Below are 7,500 nucleotides of genomic sequence, written 5' to 3'. Positions count from 1 at the left end.
GCCGCGTATCACAACACACTCGACTCGCCCCCCCCCCTTTGCAATATTGAAAACAACACGAGAGCAGCGCTTCTGCAACCACTTCCCTGCTACCACGAGTGGAAGAAGTATCAGATCATAGCCAATCGATGTTGTTTACTCTACTTAACAAAACCGTTGTTGAGAGGGAAGGAGAGGGAGAGGGAGAGGGAGAGGGAGAGGGAGAGGGAGAGGGAGAGGGAGAGGGAGAGGGAGAGGGAGAGGGAGAGGGAGAGACGGAGAGGGAGAGACGGAGAGGGAGAGACGGAGAGGGAGAGGGAGAGGGAGAGGGAGGGAGAGAGGGAGAGGGAGGGAGGGAGGGAGGGAGGGAGGGAGGGAGGGAGAGAGAGAGAGAGAGAGAGAGAGAGAGAGAGAGAGAGAGAGAGAGAGAGAGAGAGAGAGAGAGAGAGAGAGAGACAGAGAGACAGAGAGACAGAGACAGAGACAGAGAGACAGAGAGACACAGAGACACAGAGACACAGAGAGAGAGAGACAGAGAGATAGATTACGAGAGCGAAAGAGCATTGCTCACTCACCTGTGAGTTTAGACCACTGCGCGGGGGGTCGCCACTCGGGGTAGTGCTTGGGGAAATCTCTCGGACTCCAGTGGGTCTCAAGTCTCACCCTGTACACCGTCAGCTCCTCGGGCGGGCAGCCGGAGGGGGAACTGCCTCCCCCCCCTCCTCCTCCTCCCGCTCCTGCTGCCGCTGCGTCGCCGGCCGATGATGCCTCCAGGGCCAGGCACAGTGCCACGAGGGAGAGCCACAGCGAGGGCGTCACGCACTTCCTCTGGGGCGCCATAGTCGATGTTTTACCTTTGGTGTGGGGAGGTAGGGGGTGAATTCGAGGGGGGGGAGATGGGGGGGGAAAGGGGAGGGGAATGGCTCCACTACAGGTCACAGGTTACAGGTCAGTCTGGCTGACGTGCAACTGGAGGTCCTTTTCACTTTGTTTCCTTAGTCGGTTTGTTATTTACTATTACTGTCCTGAAGTCGACGGTTTGTAATGTAAACAAACGTTGGATATATTTCAGACTTTTTTTTTCTCTCTCTCTCTCCTTTTTTTACCGTTTCATTTACTAAACCACGAGCTTAATTTTTTTTCCGAGCTGTTGATCCAAGAAAAAAAACAATAATAATACCAATATGGATTTATATTTCGGGATTCGATTCAAACCGGAAGCGAATTACGAATTCTTATTTTCAGAAAATAAAAGAAAAAAAGAAAAAGAGGAGATCCCGACCACCCTCAAAAGAAGAAAAAAAAAAGTGTTCAAAAAAATCCAAAGATCTTTATTGCAATTCCGCCTCCGAGCGCGGGGACACGAGGTCGGGTCAAGCAGACAGACCCGAAACGAGGCCAAAGGGACACGCGAAAGCACGAGCAAGCACGTGGCAAGCAGAGGTAAACAAGGGGGCGCGTGCGGGGGGCGGGGGGGGCGGCGGCGGAGGCAGAGAGTCGCGTGCACAGAACAACCAGCGGAGAGCAGACGGGACAACACGTTCCCGGCCACGGCCAGCGACACACTGACGTCTGCTGCCGCTGCTGCTGCTCTTGCCCGCACAGCTGCTCTGTCCTGCCCGCACGCCCGCACGCCCCTCCCACCCTCCCTCTCTCTCTCCCTTCCATTCCTCTCTCCCTCCCTCCCTCCCTCCCTTCCATTCCTCTCCCTCCCTCCCTCCCTTCCATTCCTCTCTCCCTCCTTCTATCTCTATCCCGTCTTCCCTCTTCCTCCCTCCCTTCACTCCCTTCCTTCCATTCCTCTATCCCTCCCTCCCTTCCATTCCTCTCTCCCTCCTTCTATCTCTGTCCCGTCTTCCCTCTTCCTCCCTCCCTTCACTCCCTAACTACTCCCTCCCTCCCTTCACTCCCTCCCTTCCTTCCATTCCTCTCTCCCTCCCTTCCATTCCTCCCTCCCTTCACTCCCTAACTACTCCCTCCCACCCTCCCTCCCTTCCATTCCTCTCTCCCTCTATTTCTATCCCGTCTTTCCTCTTCCTCCTTCCCTTCACTCCCTCCCTCCCTCCCTCCTCCCTTAGATTCGGGTGGGCCAGCCAGGCTCCCTCACTCCCTCCCTCCATCCCTCCCTGCCTCTCTATATGACATTCATTTGCTCGCGCGTTTACAAAAACAAACAAACAAACAAACAAACACACACACACTGCATTGCCAAAGCGTTTCCGACACAAACACACACACACACATTCAGTCCTCAGAAACAGACATCATAGACAGACACAGACACAGACACACACACACACACACACACACACACACACACAGAAATGGTTACACTTACTTGCTATAATAAGTATCGTAGAAATGCTACTGACAAGGGAAAAATAAGAACTTTATATTTATCATATTCGTCATATTTTATATTTATCAATTTCATATTTATCATATTTATATTCATCATATTTATCACATGCATTCCCATCCATGTGATAAATATGACATGTAATAATAATAATGATGATGATAATAATGATAATAATAATAATAATAATAATAATAATAATAGTAATAATAATAATAATGATAATAACAATAACAATGATAATAATTATAGTAATAATAATAATGATAATGTGAACAATGTTTTTTTTATAGATTTTAATTATGGTATGATAATTATAATGATGATGATATTGATAATGATGTCATACATAACAATAACAATAATAATAAACATGATGAAAACAATAGTAATAATAATGATAATGATAGTAACATTTTGTATGATGATAATACTAATGTTAACAACAATGATGATGCTAATATTAACGATAATAAGGTTAATAATATTGATAACAATAATATTAATAACATTAATTAGAATAACAATAATATCAATAACATTAATTAGAATAACAATAATATTAATGGCATTAATTAGAATAACAATAATAAAGATAACGTCATTAATAGTAGTATTAACAATCATAATATCAATAATGATAGTAGTAGTAGGAGTAATAATATCAATAATAATAATGATAGATATCAATAATATCAGTAATCGTAATAAAATGACAAGGAATCCATTATTAGGAAGAAAGAAAAACAAAAAAAAACACGAACAGAAAACGGAAAACGTCTCGTCAGACTGCGAACAGAAAACGGGATGCATCTTCACGCAGCCTCCATAACCTCACCTGTTAATTCTTTCCTCTGCCTTCCCTCTCCCTCTCTTTTCTTCCACTCCTCCGCCATCCCTCTACCACCCCTCTCTTCTCCCTTTCTTCTCCCTCTCCACCTCTTTTTCACCTTTTCCTCGCCTCTCTTCTCTACCTTCACCCACTCCCCTCACCCCCCTTCCTACCGTCTTTCCTCTCTCACATTCCCCTTTCATTCCCCTTACCTTCATTCCCCGTGATCCCCATTGCAAACTCCCTCTTTCTCCTCTTCTCTCTCTCCTCTTCTCTCTCTCCTCTTCCCTCACTCTTCTCTCATCCCTTCTCGTCTCTTGTCTTCTCTTCTATTCTCTTGCCTTCTCTTCTCTTCTCTTCCCTTCATTTTCCCTCCAATCTCCTTCCCTTCCCTTCCCTTCCCTTCCCCTTCCATTATCTCGCCTTCCCCTACCTTACCTTCCCTTCCCTTCCCTTCCCTTCTCTTCCCTCCCCTTCCCCTTCCCTTCCCTTCTCTCCCTTCTCATTTGCTTGCCCCATTCCCCTCCCCTCCCTTCCCCTCTCCTTCCCTTCCCTTCTCTTCCTTATCCTCCCCTGCCCTCTCCTCTCCTCTCCTGCCCTCTCCTCTCCTCCCCTTCTCCCTCCTTCCCTCCCCTTCTCACTCCTTCCCTTCCCTTATCCCTCCTTCCCTTCTCTCCCCTTACACTCCCTTCACTTCCCTTCCCCTTCTATTCCCTTCGCTTCCCTTCTCTCCCCTTCCGTTTCCTTTCCTTTCCTTTCCTTTCCTTTTCCCTTTCCCTTCCCTTCTCTCCCTTCCCCTCTGTTTGCCCCCTTCCCTATACCCCTCCCCTCCCCTCGCCTATACCTCTTCCTATCTCCCTTCCCTTCCTCACTCCCTCCCCCCCACCCTCTCCCAAATCCCCAACCCCCACATCATCTTAACATATTTTAACGTTGTGACTGGCGTTAAATTCACCCATTACCCCCCCCCCCCCCCCGTTCAAAAAAAGGAAGATAAAAGACAACGTGTCGCTCGATAGGACATTAATAATACTCTCTCTTGTTCTTAAGAGAGAGGGAGTGAGGGAGAGAGAGAGGGAGAGAGGGGGGGAAGAGGGGGAGGGGGGAGAAAGAGAGAGGGAGAAGGAAAAAGAGAGAGAGGGAAGGAGGCGAGGGAAGATGGGAGGGAGGGAGAATTAGAGAAAGAGAGAGAGAGAGAGAGAGAGAGAGAGAGAGAGAGAGAGAGAGAGAGAGAGAGAGAGAGAGAGAGAGAGAGAGAGAGAGAGAGAGAGAGAGATCTTTTGTTTAACAACTTCAGCAAGAGTTTTAAAAGCACGAGATTACTTGAGTCATCCCTCAAAATTTTCTTCAAGACATGTCAGCTTCTTGAAGCTAATAGGAAGGAAAAGGCGTGAGCGATGCTTAAAATGAATAATTAAATACGGAAATGAATTTAAGAATATATACTTGTGCCAAATATTGTCTTCGATATGATAAATGAAGATGTTTTCGGTACGTAAATATAAAGAGACTATGTTCCTTGCATTAAAGATATATCAAGTTATTACTTCTATGAATAATTCTACGGTTCAAACGATCTTAAAACACATAAGTAACAAATTGCATCATTATGCAACAATATGAAAAAAGAACGAAACAAAATAAAAATAAAACTCACTGATGTGAAACACTCCTAGAAAAATAAAAATCATAATAATACACAGATAAATAAACAAACAAACACACCCATAAACAAACACAAAGACGATAAATTAAGTAAAATGAATCTCTCTCTAATAAAAATGAAACGAACTTGTCCGGAACGTTGAGGTGTTCGCTTCCCTGCACACTGGCTCTGGATTGCAATAGTTCGACCCCAAGCCACTTCCTCATTAAAATAACAATTTGAATTTTGCCCATTGAGTGGAAGGATCATTTGCTTTCAAATAAGGAGAGAGGGAGAGGGAGAGAAAGAGGGAGAAGGAGAGGGAATGAGAAAGGGAGAGGGAATGAGAGAGGGAGAGGAGGGGAAGGGAGAGGGAGAGGGAGAGGGCGGGAGAGGGGGAAGGGAATGGGAAAGGGAGAGGGGGAGGGGGAGGGAGAGGGTGTGGGACGGGGAGAGGGGGAGGGAGAGGGAGAGGGCGGGAGAGGGGGAAGGGAATGGGAAAGGGAGAGGGAGAGGGGGAAGGGAATGGGAAAGGGAGAGGGTGGGGGGAAGTGGGAGAGGGGTAGGGAAAGGGAGAGGGGGAGATGGAGAGAAAGAGAGAGAGAGAGAGAGAGAGAGGGAGAGGGAGAGGGGGAGGGGGAAGGGAATGGGAAACGGAGAGGGAGGGAGGAGGGGGAAGGGAATGGGAAAGGGAGAGGGAGGGGGGTAGAAGCAGAGGGGGAGGGAGAGGGAGAGGGGGAAGGGAATGGGAAAGGGAGAGGGAGGGGGGTAGAAGGAGAGGGGGAGGGAGAGGGAGAGGGGGAAGGGAATGAGAAAGGGAGAGGGTGGGGGGAAGTGGGAGAGGGGGAGGGAAAGGAGGAGAGAGGGGGAGATGAAGAGAGATAGAGAGATAGAGAGATAGAGATAGAGACAGAGAAAGAGACAGAGAGATAGATAGATAGAGAGAGAGAGAGAGAGAGAGAGAGAGAGAGAGAGAGAGCGTATGTGTATGAGAGAGACGGAAATAGAAAAAGGAGGAAGATATAAACGAAAAACAAATAAGTAAGTGACAGATATATAGGGAGAAAGAGGGAAGAGAAATTAAAAAAAAAAGAAAAGGGAAAAAGAATAAGAGAGAAAGAAAAGGAGATAAAGGTATTAAAAAAAATCTACATTGCTGTAACTCATTTTTCACTCTCATGAAAATTAGAAAAAACAATTTCTGATTTTCCTTCACTAGTCCATGCTATAAATACTTCAGCCTTTTGTGCAATAACCAGGGGAGTTATTTAAGCTTGATGTTTATTGAAGTGAATTGATTGCGAGTGAGAGTATGTTAATGAGGTGAGCCTTTCTTTGATGCAAAAGAGTGTCATCCTTATAGTGTGAGATGTTCTCTATAAATAGCTTCGGGTTTTTGTTGTTGTTGTTGTTTTTTGGTTCACTGCAACGTATATTTTACTTGTAACGTTAATTTTATTTCATGTACAACCACATATATCAATGCAATGCACATTCACACATGCACATACACATTCACATACGCACACAGACACTGACGCACACAAGTACATAATACTTGCATAAACGCTACGCCATACAAACAAATAAAGACAAAAGACGAATAAACAAGCATAAAAATTAAAGAAAAATACTAGTCACAAAATTTATGATATACAACATGTATTTTGACGAATGAAAGTATTGAGCATACGATTGCACATATTAGAAAAATTAATATAAATTATTTTAATGAAACCACTCAACACGTGATTACACATATTTCACCAGAGAAATCCTCAACACAACACATTTTTTTATGAATGAACATGTCTAGAAACAACAATATCAACGATATCAACAATATAAATTTAGTTTTGAATGAAACCACTCAACACGTGATGACACAAGTCTTCAAAATCATGCAAATTTCTTTATGAATGAAATCACTCAACACGTGATAACATACATTGTAATAACAAGTTTTAACGAAAAAAAAAAATAAACCACTCAACACGTGACGACACACATAGCACTAAGTCCTCAAAACAATACGATTTTTTATGAATGAAACCACTCAACACATGACGGCATACATAGTAACAACTCCTCAAAACAATACTATTTTTTTATGAATGAAACCACACAACACGTGACGACACACATAATAACAACTCCTCAAAACAATACGATTTTTTATGAATGAAACAACTCTCATCGTAGTAAACAAGGCCTCAACACAGCCATGTTTGATTCTCGCTCACATGCAAACACAAAAAAGAAGTTATTTATACGAACCAATTAAAAACTTTTCGCAAGCTTTGCCGCCACTTCGACAAAAGGGAGAGAAAAATTGAGAGAGGACGTTGAGAAAGTGAAGGGAGATAGAGGCAGATAGATGGGGTGCGAGAGAGAGTAGGGGAGGGGAGGGAAGGAGATCAAGGGAGAGAGACAACGAGGGGGAGCGTGAGAGAGAGAGAGAAAGAGAAAGAGAAAGAGAAAGAGAGAGAGAGAGAGAAAGAGAGAATAAGAGAGGGAGAAAGAGAGAATAAGAGAGGGAGAAAGAGAGAGAGAAAATAAGAGAGAGGGAGCAAGAGAGAGAGAAAATAAGAGAGAAGGAGAATAAGAGAGAGAGAATAAGAGAGAGAGAGAGAATAAGAGAGAGAGAGAATAAGAGAGAGAGAGAGAATAAGAGAGAGAGAGAGA

General features: G+C 44.6%; 1 long non-coding RNA gene across 2 annotated transcripts; it reads right to left on the bottom strand.

Moving 5' to 3' along the window:
* Positions 1-529: 529 nt before the first annotated feature.
* Positions 530-1,561, bottom strand: LOC147469905 (uncharacterized). 2 transcript variants are annotated; one of them, XR_015191823.1, is made up of 2 exons: positions 1,495-1,561; positions 530-1,126 (listed from the first exon to the last, which is right to left on the bottom strand). It is a non-coding gene; the product is annotated as an uncharacterized LOC147469905 (long non-coding RNA). The 2 variants fall into 2 exon arrangements; XR_015191824.1 differs by having other exon boundaries at positions 1,510-1,561.
* Between the last annotated feature and the right edge of the window lie 5,939 nt (positions 1,562-7,500).

The sequence above is a fragment of the Penaeus japonicus genome, unplaced genomic scaffold (genome assembly GCF_977035675.1).
Source record: "Penaeus japonicus unplaced genomic scaffold, GWHDUDI00000001_assembly GWHDUDI00000018, whole genome shotgun sequence".
In the NCBI taxonomy this organism is placed as follows: Eukaryota; Metazoa; Arthropoda; class Malacostraca; order Decapoda; family Penaeidae; genus Penaeus; species Penaeus japonicus.
The sequence above is the reverse complement of the archived record's forward strand: the minus strand, read 5'-3'. Positions and strand labels throughout refer to the sequence as shown.